Genomic DNA, 12,426 nt, shown 5'->3' with positions numbered 1-12,426 from the left:
GAAGCTCGTACCAGGGGGACACATGCCCTGAGAAAACTGAGGTTCGACCATGGGGTGAAGAACTGATGGCAGGTCGGAGTAACTGGTACTCGGAGCGTGCCGTGTTGCCATGCCCACCTCGGGACTCGGTCGCGAAGCCAAAGCTGAAGCGGTCTCATATGAAGCAATCCGAGCGGTGTGACCACGGCTGCAGATGCCATATGCTCCAGGAGCCTCTGAAGGAGTTTCAGTGGAACCGCACTCCTGCCCTCGAATTGTCTCAGGCAAGTCAGCAGTGACTGCACACGCTCGCTCGTAAGCTGCGCGGACATGGCGACCGAGTCGATGTCCATACCGAGAAAAGAGATCCTCTGCACGGGGCAAAGTTTGCTCTTCTCCCAGTTGACCCGAAGGCCCAGACGAGCTAGGTGCCGAAGAACTAGGTCCCTGTGTTCGCAAACCTGATCTCGAGAGTGAGCTAGGATCAGCCAGTCGTTGATATAACTCAGGATGCGAACCCCGTGTTCCCGAAGGGGAACAAGGGCAGCCTCGACGACCTTCGTGCAGATGCGAGGAGACAGGGCTAGCCCGAAAGGGAGAACTGCGTACTGGTATGCCTGCCCCTCGAAAGCAAACCGAAGGAACGGTCTGTGTCGAGGAAGAATGGAGACATGAAAGTAGGCGTCCTTCAGTCCCGCCGCTCTGTAAGACTTCGCCACCAGGGTCGACGAAAATCTACAGGCTTTGGATGGGTGCTTAGGCTCGCCCCGAGAAGAAGCACTCTGAGGACATAGTTGCATGGCAACAGAGCGTTCAACCGGGGGAAGCCCAGTGTACCCACGGGCAGCTGCCCAATCGAGGGGAGGAAAGGCGGATGAGACCAACGAACGGTCCCGAGAAGACAGGGGGGTCTTCCAGGACTTCGAGATCTCATCATGCACATCCGGGAAGAAAGGTATTGGGGTTTGACGAGGACGAGGGTCGGCGGCCTTACCCAAAAACCAATCGTCCAGCCGCGAGCGCTCGGGACAGGGTGGAGGCCTCCACTCAAGTCCGATGCTCACGGCTGCCCGGGAAAGCATGGCCGTCATCTCCGGATCAGACTCGAGCACAGCCGTATGCACACCGGAAGGTGGCAGCTGTGACGAGCCCTCACTTCCAGAAGACTCAAAGTCTTAGCCTAGTGATGCTGCAACAGACATGGCATCTTCCTCTGGAGCTTCAACTGAAACACGCGGGCCACCAGAGGGTAGACCCGCGGGAATCAGCAGTTCGCTAGCGGGCACCGTCATTGAAGAGGGGGGCTGGGGTCGCGGACACATAGTCGGCGCCTTGTTCCAGACCGTAACCCTCAGGTCACCCTGGCCACCAGCCGCAGAGCGGGGGGTGGATGAGGGGACTCTCACTCTTGCGAGGTCACGGAGTCTCGACCGTAATGACGCGATGGTCATGTTCGGACAGAGAGAACATGAGTCATCCACGAGCGCTGCTCTAGCATGATCAATGCCCAAACATACTATGCAACGCTCGTGCCCATCAGAGTCCGATACCAATCTGCCGCAACCAGAAGTACACGGGCGAGACATCTTTAAAAAGACGTGCCACGTGTAAGCTCTTTTTGTGAGAGAAAACTCAAGTGTTGAAGCACCCGGGGAGAAACGCACCGACTGGCAGACCACTGCAACAGATCAGCAGGAAGCACGCTCTAGCCGTAGATCGCCGTCACACCAACACTCGAGGTACTCGTTTGTGAAGCTGACAATTCAGAGATGGCTTGTGGAGAGAAGAATACACTTGGCTCCGAAGCGAAAACATATCTGCTTGCTGCCGGCTTCCTCCTTTTATACCACCGAGGTGGGGCGGAGTTACGCCATGCAAATTCCGCAGACCCATGGCATTTCTTTCCATTGGCTCGTTTTGTAATACTCGAAGTTGATAAGCTTTCTAAGCGAAACCCCATTCGTCGTCATCCGATGTAACTCGGAGTGACAACGAAAGGGAACAATGGCCTGCTATATTGTAAGATGTGTTTTCAGTGCAAGTTTCTTACAGTTAAAACAGCTCAAACATGCATGTTAGTCTGGGAAACCGGGGGTGTGAGTTTTAAGGCTTTTAGTTCTGTTAGATATTTTAACATCGTCTAGGACAATGGTGGGAAAATGTAAAAGTAGTAAGAAAAAGAAGAAAAAAAAGAAAGAAAGATGAATGCACTGTCGAACATTTACAGGACATGCAACAAAAATAAGTCAAAATATGTTACTAAAAATCCAACCATGATGGGACACAAAACTACATCAAGTTTAGGACTAGTGTAGTCTGTGGTCTTTTTTATTTTTATTTAATCCACATAATCTTCGGTGATACATTGTCAGGTTTTTGTTAAAATAACTGTAATGTGTTTCATCATGCCAGTGTTTGAAATGTTTTCACTGCAGTAAGTGTGCACTCACTGAACCTGAGAGTCTCCGGTGTGAGTGCCTTCACTATTCTGCCCTCTGGTGGCAAATGCATGTGGACAGATTGCATGGCATAATGAAGAAGCATAATGCCTGGACATACACTCACCTAAAGGATTATTAGGAACACCATACTAATACTGTGTTTGACCCCTTTCGCCTTCAGAACTGCCTTAATTCAACGTGGCATTGATTCAACAAGGCACTAAAAGCATTCTTTAGAAATGTTGGCCCATATTGATAGGATAGAATCTTGCAGTTGATGGGGATTTGTGGGATGCACATCCAGGGCATGAAGCTCCCGTTCCACCACATCCCAAAGATGCTCAATTGGGTTGAGATCTGGTGACTGTGGGGGCCATTTTAGTACAGTGAACTCATTGTCATGTTCAAGAAACCAATTTGAAATGATTCGAGCTTTGTGACATGGTGCATTATCCTGCTGGAAGTAGCCATGAGAGGATGGGTACATGGTGGCCATAAAGGGATGGACATGGTCAGAAACAATGCTCAGTTAGGCCGTGGCATTGAAACGATGCCCAATTGGCACTAAGGGGCCTAAAGTGTGCCAAGAAAACATCCCCCACACCATTACACCATCACCACCAGCCTGCACAGTGGTAACACAGTGGTAATGATGAATCCATGTTCGCATTCTGTTTACGCCAAATTCTGACTCTACCATCTGAATGTCTCAACAGAAATCGAGACTCATCAGACCAGGCAACATTTTTCCAGTCTTCAACTGTCCAATTTTGGTGAGCGCTTGCAAATTGTAGCCTCTTTTTCCTATTTGTAGTGGAGATGTGTGGTACCCGGTGGGGTCTTCTGCTGTTGTAGCCCATCCGCCTCAAGGTTGTGCGTGTTGTGGCTTCACAAATGTTTTTCTGCATACCTCGGTTGTAACGAGTGGTTAATTTAGTCAAAGTTGCTCTTCTATCAGTTTGAATCAGTCGGCCCATTCTCCTCTGACCTCTAGCATCAACAAGGCATTTTCGCCCACAGGACTGCCGCATACTGGATGGTTTTCCTTTTTCACACCATTCTTTGTAAACCCTAGAAATGGTTGTGCGTGAAAATCCCAGTAACTGAGCAGATTGTGAAATACTCAGACCGGCCCGTCTGGCACCAACAACCATGCCACGCTGAAAATTGCTTAAATATCCTTTCCTTCCCATTCTGACATTCAGTTTGGAGTTCAGGAGATTGTCTTGACCAGGACCACACCCCTAAATGCATTGAAGCAACTGCCATATGATTGGTTGATTAGATAATTGCATTAATGAGAAATTGAACAGGTGTTCCTATTAATCCTTTATGTGAGTGTATAATGAAAAAAACTTTATTTTCAGGCTTCTTCCAATATAAACTCAGCACACACAATTCAGATTGATTCAATTACATTGAAAGAAATGTAAATTGAAAGCAATCATTTCTAAAGGTGCTTCAAGCCACTAGCTAAGTATTTCATTTTGAGTGTTGTGGTAGATTTTTCCCTAAACCTAACTACGTCCTGTAATATTTATACTCTAGTGCGTCTACTCATCGACGTCGGCTGGGTGCTCTGATCCTATACTCTCTAATGACTGAAACAAATCAAATACAATTATTTGTTATAGTTAGCAAATAATATTTAAAACTCACTCTGGGATCTGTGGTCCCATCCCCCCCGACAAGGGCAAGAAGGGTCTTTGGTTACCATGACTACGATCAGATAAGTTGGTTTTACTGCTGTTAAAAATGTGATCACGTGGTCCAGAGAAGACAGAAACAGACTTTAAAACAAACTTTGCTGCATTAATCATAGACGAACTGATCTATAAATGAACATGCACCCCAGAAAATTGTGTGAATGATTTACTGTTTTGTGTAGTGTATTTTAATTCGATGAATTTTTATTTTTGATACTGTGTATTTTATGATAGAACCAACGGTCAATGTAACCTCACCTATACCATGTTTGGTCTCTATAAATTGGTACTTGGAAGATCGAAATGATTGTGTACATGATATGTCGATAGCTTGCGCAACATATTAGTATTACAAGAATCTTTCATAGTTTCTTCATCAGCAACCAATCCAGCTGCGCATGCAAATGAGCACGCTTAAAACAAAGACTCATAAATCCTCCCAACTGAGGAATCTCTCGCTTAGAAATTCCCCCTTTCTTCAGGCTTTAAATGGCCAATACACACGCCTTTCCGGCTCTTGGCCTTCTCTCCTATGTTTGGGTTGCTGTCCTGCGGGGCCGCACCAGGCCCCAAACCCCAGGGCAGCAGGCCTTGACTCACAACCAGCCATGTGCTCATTGAGGAGAGAGAGGACTCTCTCAACCATACCAGAATCAAGGACATCCTCAGGAGTTTGGCATAAACTCTTCATTCAACACAGAAGAAGTCCATCACAACTCCCACCATTTGCTCTGCCTGTCCTCTCCGGCCCAGTGGCAGGCCACAATCTGCACTCCAGCCATGAGAATAGAGTCGAACTAACCATGCAAGTTCATCATAACTTCTTCATCCAACACAGAAGAATACTAATTGCAGCTTCAACGTCTGACACTCACGGAACCATTAACAACATCCTTTTCCCAGATCTTCAAGAATTGTTTCCACTGCAAAGGCCATGCCAGTATACAGTTAATGAGGTGCCCTGGAAATGATAAGCTGATGGTTCTTTTCATAGTTAAATGGATCTTTTCAATAGTTTAATTTCCTGCTTCCGGTTCCATTCTGTCATCTACCCATGTCTGTGTAATAGGTTGTTTGCATATGACATCATGGCACTGCGTTGCCATGGCGCGAAATGCAGATGGAGGGCAGGAAGTGATTTGGTACATGTAGAAAGCAATATAACAAACTCAAAATGCCGATGTTTTGCGTCGTTTATGGTTGCTCAAATCGATCGAAACGAGAAATCACAAATCATTTTTATCGTGTCCCAAATGTAGTTGTTCATAAGGGGGAAAAATGCAAGAAGTTGACTGAAAAACGCCGGAAAAAATGGCTTGCAAACCTACGACTGCGGTTGGGAGGAGCCGAATCGAAAAATGCCCATGTGTGCAGTGATCACTTCGTTTTACCTGGAGATATTGTTCTAGCAGACCGTGGGTTTAACATTGGGGATAGTGTAGGATTCTACTGTGCTTCACTACAGATACCTGCATTCACAAAGGGGAAAAGACAGCTGTCAGCATTCAAGGTGAAAGAAACTAGAAAAATAGCTAATGTATATATCCATGTGGAAAGGGTTATTGGATTGGTTAGAAGGAAATATCAGATTTTGCAAAGTAGGGCCACGCCCATCGAACACATGACAAAAAAAAAAGTCACTGACATTGATTGATAAGATTGGAGTTATTTGCTGTGCCTTGTCAAATTTGTCTGAGTCCGTGGTCCCACTGAAGTAAAAAATGACAAAAACTACCAGAACATGGCATATAAACGAGTCATGGTTGGTAAACGTAATAACTGTGGTTAATTTGTAATTTCAGTGTAAAAAGAGAAAAAGCCAGTAGTAGTAGTGCACACTAATGCAATAATCGACAAACTATGAAGTAAACTTCTGATCATTAGCAATGATATGACTTTTCTGTCTAAATAAACATGCTCAGCAGAGCGTTTGACATTATTTCCTATGATATAAATAAATTGACAACTGTTTAAATAAAAACTTTGGACGTTAATGATAAATTATATATTAAATGTTGGTATCCTTACAGAATTGCATCATAACAATACGTTGTGTTTTGTGTAACCTAGGAGTTCAATCAAATCTAAAAGTACTGTGGAGTCCTGCAAAGATTCTCATCTACAAGATTAGTTGCAGTAGCTTTGTTTAAATTTGAACTTCAAAGTTCAGATTTTAATTAAATCTAATCCATTTTACAAAGTGTACACTGTTTTAGGTCTTGTAAATAATACACCAGTAATACATTTCATTGTATTATTTAATCTTTTCATTGTTAATAATAATTGTCAATATACACCTGATTGTCAAAAAATATACATTCATGCTAATCAGTGTTTTTCATTGCCAAAAAGACTGAATGAATGACCTGAGCTGTGTGAGCTACTGTCCTTTAGTCAAATATCATGCCAAAATATTATTTTGTAACTTGCTGTCCCAACACTTCTGGAAGGATACAGTTTCTGAAAAAATTCCCAGCTTTGTGAATCACATTATCCCAAAAGTCCATATCAGGTACAATTCTTTCAATAAAAATGTCATTAGAGTTCCACACCACAAAGTCACAATATTCAGCATCCACAATGTGAAGCTGTGCCTGAACTTGGAAGTAGTAAGCATGGCTCCTGTCCAGTGTAACATCATCCCCATTTTTAATGAGGCAGAATCCCTTGTCTCCAGCACAAAGGCGGCGATTTCCTTCATCTTTCTTGCGGTGTGGGCACTAAAATTCACAGTGAAAGCAACATGCAAAATTTTTTATATTTTTGCTTATTTCACTAATTAAAACATTTAATATTATTAATTTTACATGTCAAACATCTTTTTAGCACGTTTTTAATGAATATTAAATATTACGCCATATTACCTTATCTCAAAATACCCGGTTGCATGACAGTCGCATGTGACAGTCCCATCAGGCGAGGCTCCCATGTATGGCCACTTGGAATTCAGCCAGAGACCACTTACCATACAAGAGAAGCCCTCGTGCTCCAGACCCATCAGCCTCTCATACTCTCCTCTGGCTTGTGCCTCATGTTTACATCCGTACCTGTAAACAGTACAAAAAAACAATCAGCCAAAAATGAAGTGTTAATTTAATATTTAGTGTTGATTGTTGAATCAGGAAACTTCTGAGTGGGTCAGTATTTTAGGCAACATTATTACAAGTGGTTTATATATGTACCATTATCCTAACCCCTATACTTAACCCTACCCCTGCCTAACCCTTGCCTAACAAGCCTATGCCTTATGTTTAGCCTTGTGGTAGTCTTAACCAAAATCTCACCTCCGTCTTATCCTAATTCAATCCCTAAATACCTTGTCGCAACTGTGGTGAACTTGTGTGCCTCTGGGTAGCATATGGCCTTAATCAAGCTCTTGGATGGATTCAGAGGGTTAGTTTTAAGCACTAGTTTCAGTTTAGAGGCAGTTATGCGTCCAGCTCTTTGTCAAAACCAGATCCTAGATGCACCCTGGCTTTGAGTTGCCTTCTCTACAGCCTGGACCAGTTAGCTCTTCTAGCTGGAAATCCTGGCATAGCTCTTCAAGCTCTTTGGGGGGTAGCTGCAGAGTCTCTGGTGTTCTGTGTTCAAGAAAAGTTTTAGGCAGCAAACAAGATTTGGGGACACATTCTTTGTGGTAATTCTCCCTAGCCATCAGTGCAGCACTCCTTGGACAATTTCTGCTTAAGGACTCAAAAAACCTAGCACACGTTTCTGACCCTTTCTTCACTCTTGGACATTGAACTGGGTTCAGAAACTTAGGTTGTTCTGTTGAATTCCCAGCGATGGGATCATCCAATTTTTGTTTTTTGGATTTTGTCTATAAGAGCTACAGGAGCAGCAGGAATCTGGAAAATTGAAAAGCATGAATAACATAAGTACTGCCCCATTACTGGAAATGACAAAAAATAACTGACAATTTTTAACACAGACTCCATAATATGGAAGATTGAGATTTAAGATATGACATTGCAACTACAATTTGTGTTGTTTGTATTAGTCTAAGACAAACCATATGAATTGTGGTTGCAGTGTTAAATCATACTTTCCCTGTGTTACCTGCACAAGCGTTTTTTAGGAATTGACAGTCACTGTCATTTCCCTTAGTAAAGTAGGGTACAAAACAAAAGAAATGTTATGTACAGTACATTTGAATACCTTTTTTACATGTGATGGCATCAGCCATTTGTACTTTTCCGTTGTGCAGGAGGCTGTATCTCGCATCTTAACACCTGCCTCAATGGAGAAAAGAACTGCCCCTACATGAGAACAGGACTCTGACAATCTGATAAAAGAATAGAAAAGATATTTGTGCACTGGCGATATTTTTATACAATAAATACAACAAGCAACACTAACAGCTAAAAGTTGTACAAAATAAATGCGAAAATAACTTACCCTGCCATGCAATTGCAATGCGCTGTAATTACTTCTCCGCCTTCTTTCGCAATGATCCAGGTCTTTAGTGGTGTTTCGGCGGACCTTTGAGAGTGGTTAACCTTATAATGTAAAGTGAACTACCGTAAAAGTAATGTCGAGAAGCGCCGCAGCATTATAAGGTTGTTAGGATTAACGTTACGGTTTAATCCACAGGACAAAAAAGAAATGTCACTCACCCGGGCGAAAACCAAACTATAGTCATTGTGGAGCATCTTGGTACCAAGATCGTGATTTGAGAAAAGTCTGGTTAACAAAGGTGAATGGTAAAAGTTTTTTGTAATGAATTTAATATTACATACTGTCTAAATTACAGTCTTAGGAGACTGTTGAAAATATTATTTGTTTATAGTGAGAGAGACTGCTTGAGTGGAGGAAGGGATGGTAACTGTGTCTTTCTTTCTGTTATCGGCCTGCTAAAGCAAGCTGAAGCAAAATAGTGATAATGAACCAAAACAACCCAGCTGACTTTTCTAAAATCAAATGAATAATGGACAGACATGCTTTGAAACTGGTTAAGAGACCATGTAAAATTAGGTAAAAGCTACAGGAAAACGTGAAGTTTAAAATCTTACTTAAAATTGAAATCTTTTTAGAGATGATTATAATGAAAAGCAGAACATTGAAAATGAACAGTTAAAATATGTGTCTAATATGAGTATGTGTGATGGTGACTGCACTCTATGTCGTGTATGTGTTAGTTTGGGGTACTAATATTCCACCTGAATAGTGTGTATATTGTGTCATTAACCTCTGGAATGAGGGTTTAATCATTACAGATGGGTTAAGACAAATGACAAATGTTAAAAGAAGCTGTTAATTCTGAGTCAATCGGATGAAAGGATGATGTAGAACATGGGACGAGCTTTAAATGGATTAGTTATCCAGCTCTGACTGCTACTGGTAATTATGAATCAATCTATGGATTAAAAGCATTTATGTAAATTGGATTTGTGAAGTTGTAGATCGTCGTCCATCATGGGTTGAGATAAACTAAAATGTTATAGATTTGAAGGCAACAACAAATTGACATATTGGCTAAATCAATATCAAAATATCCAGACAGTCCTTCACGTTTATGATTATTGTGAACAAAGGGGGAAAATGTTGTTTGACTGACATTGACCAAGTCTGTACAGCACGACCTGACCTGACAGAAACAATTGATGACTTTGAAAATGTTTGTATGACTGGCTTAAGAGACCAAACAACAGGACTGAAAAGCAGGATACACTGTAAGACTGAGGGCCGTTGCCCTCCAAATACTCTGATAAGAAAATGTGATTGTGGCTTTGAGTAATATTTTTGTTTCAAGAGGCAGAGAAAGATGTTTGAAGGAAATTTGGCTTTAGGACAACGTTTGGGTTAGTGTTGATGGCAAACTTTATCCAAACACCATTATGTTAGATTGATGCACAAGATGATTCATGCATCAAAAGGGGGGATGGTAACAATTGGTAACAATTTTGATAACAATTGACAAAGTATGGTTTATTAAGGGACAATATATGTTGGGAGGACACTGGGCTTAATTGGGTAAAAGCCTGGCAAGAAGCCATTCTTCTCCCTAACAAATTTGCTGCCTGTAAGTGTATTTGCAGGACTGTTTCAACAGGAAACGCCAGGGCAGATGTGACAGCGAAGGCCGCGGCAGCACAGTAGACAAAAGAAACGGTGTATTTTACAATCTGAAAGTAACCTCGACATTTGTTTTTCTTTACAGAGCATGCAGACTTTTGATACAGGGCAGAATGTGCCCAATAAAATAATGGCTATGGATGAATTTGACTAACTATCCTGGCCTGAGTTATTATTTTGGCAGAGAGAAACAGGGCCACACCTGCACAGCGCATAACTTAAAATTTTCCTTTTGCAGGATGTCAGGATGCATTTAATCAAACAGAACTGATTCTGTTCCAAATGTATAAATGTTGTCTTGTTTACATAAGAAAGTGGGTTGAATGTTATTCAGAGGAAAAGGACTCTGAGTGCTATTAAGTGAGCAAGAAATTATTTAGTGATAAGATGATTTGTAAAATGAGAAGAAACAGAGTTGAATTGGACAAGTGTTGAGAATAAACTTGAAATTCTTTATGCATATCATCAGCAAGGTGAACAAATGGTGAAAATTTCACAGGTCATACCAAAAGGGACGACCGACCAGACAAGCGGTCACTAACAAAACCTTAAGGTCTCCATTCACAGCTCAAAGCAGGAGATGGTTCCCTACAGTGGGGGTGTGTCGTGATCTAAGGAGCAAATCTGGTAATGATCAGAAAATGGTTGGAGAATGGGACACCTGGGTCCAAGCCTCTCACCTTAGACACCGACGGGCCTCAACCATCATATAGAGCACAAAGTGAGGGGTCAAAGGCTCGTGCTAGTAACAGCCTCCCTCACCGACGAAGGAAAGACCACGGCAATGACTCGCAAAGAGTCACCCTGGTGAAGACAGGATGTCCATGGAGAGATGACCAACACACCTGGAGGAAGATGCACCAACTAATGGTTTGAGTTTAGCAAAATAATCTGTTGTTGTGATGATTTTGATGATTATATTTGATTGAATCAAAATAGGGCTTAGATCAAATGATTTGATCGGTTAAGGATGCATAAGAAAATATTTCAAGTAAATTATAGGGATTATTATTGAAGAAACTTGATGATTTGGCTTTCCATTTAGGGTAAGAAAGGCCGATCATGGGAAAATCTGTATGGTAATAAGCTAAAAGATGGTCCGTAATGGAAATATTTGAGTTCATTTATGAACAACTACATTGGTTAAAAGGATGGATAAAAAATGTAAAACCTTTTTTTGGATAGATTTTATTAAATATGGTGTTAAATATAGTTTACTAAGTAAAACCATTGGCTGAATCGAATTAAAAGTTAGGAAATTATGGTTAGGAAAATGGAGGCGATATATGGAAATGGGCGTGGATTGATGGTAAATGGAGTAGATTGGTTAATCTTTGGGGGGTACTGGTTGCAATTATCAATAGGATTATCAAATATTGTTATGTTTACCATGCATTATAATGTGTGTTTCCAGCTCAGTACAGAGACTGGTTAAAGCATGGAGTCTGTTCAATTGGATGAACAAAATATGATGATACAAGTAGTGGGAGCTACTGTGACATGTGTTAAAGTGTATGTTTCCTTTTCTTTTTCTTTCTTTCTATGAATGTTTTTGATATGAAGAGAAGGTTAAAAGCTGTGGTTATCCGCTATGTGATGACGTACAAGGAGAGGGGTTCAAAATGAGGGATTTTATTCTACTTTTATTTCTTTGTATTTCTTAGCCTGTTGAAATGCCATGTGGGTTTCAAGATATGTAATGATAACCAGGGTGTTAAACTGATCTGTTTCCTACTTAAACTACTCACTATTTCTTGTTTATACTGAGGTGACTGAGGGTTCGATTTAGGTCGAGAGTGCAATAACAGTGCTTATTCATTCAGCCCAGCTTCAGATAAAGTCTTTACTTGCTTGCTAATACTTAAGGAACTATCCCCACAAAAACAGCCTAAGCTTTTTACTTTTCCAAATGTTATTTCACAAATGTTTAAGAAGAGTGATCTTTTATGCAGAAATCAGAGATGATGAGTGTAAGTGCGATGATTTGACTTAAAATTTGTCTTATTGTTTATTATTATGATTGAGTAATCTGAATGATAAAAAGCGGGGAATTGTTGTAGAAATTTTAATAGTCATTTATCCCTAACAGATATCATAAGAGAGAGAACCTATTCAATGTATAAAAATATATGTGTGTATGTGCTTTTGTGTGACGTTTCAGGAACATATGGGACAGGACCTCTGACCTTAGGGACGGTCAGTTTTGGCCAGTTTATTTCAGGACC

At 41.4% G+C, this 12,426-nt stretch overlaps 1 long non-coding RNA gene across 1 annotated transcript; it reads right to left on the bottom strand.

Moving 5' to 3' along the window:
- Positions 1 to 7,010: 7,010 nt before the first annotated feature.
- LOC143707131 (uncharacterized) lies at positions 7,011 to 8,796 on the bottom strand. The gene is made up of 3 exons (XR_013193085.1): positions 8,743 to 8,796; positions 8,525 to 8,625; positions 7,011 to 7,173 (listed from the first exon to the last, which is right to left on the bottom strand). It is a non-coding gene; the product is annotated as an uncharacterized LOC143707131 (long non-coding RNA).
- Positions 8,797 to 12,426: the final 3,630 nt, after the last annotated feature.

The sequence above is a fragment of the Siphateles boraxobius genome, unplaced genomic scaffold, assembly GCF_051911475.1.
Source record: "Siphateles boraxobius isolate OS27281-9 unplaced genomic scaffold, OSU_SipBor_1 41, whole genome shotgun sequence".
In the NCBI taxonomy this organism is placed as follows: domain Eukaryota; kingdom Metazoa; phylum Chordata; class Actinopteri; order Cypriniformes; family Leuciscidae; genus Siphateles; species Siphateles boraxobius.
This window is presented reverse-complemented; position numbering and strand designations above follow the sequence as displayed.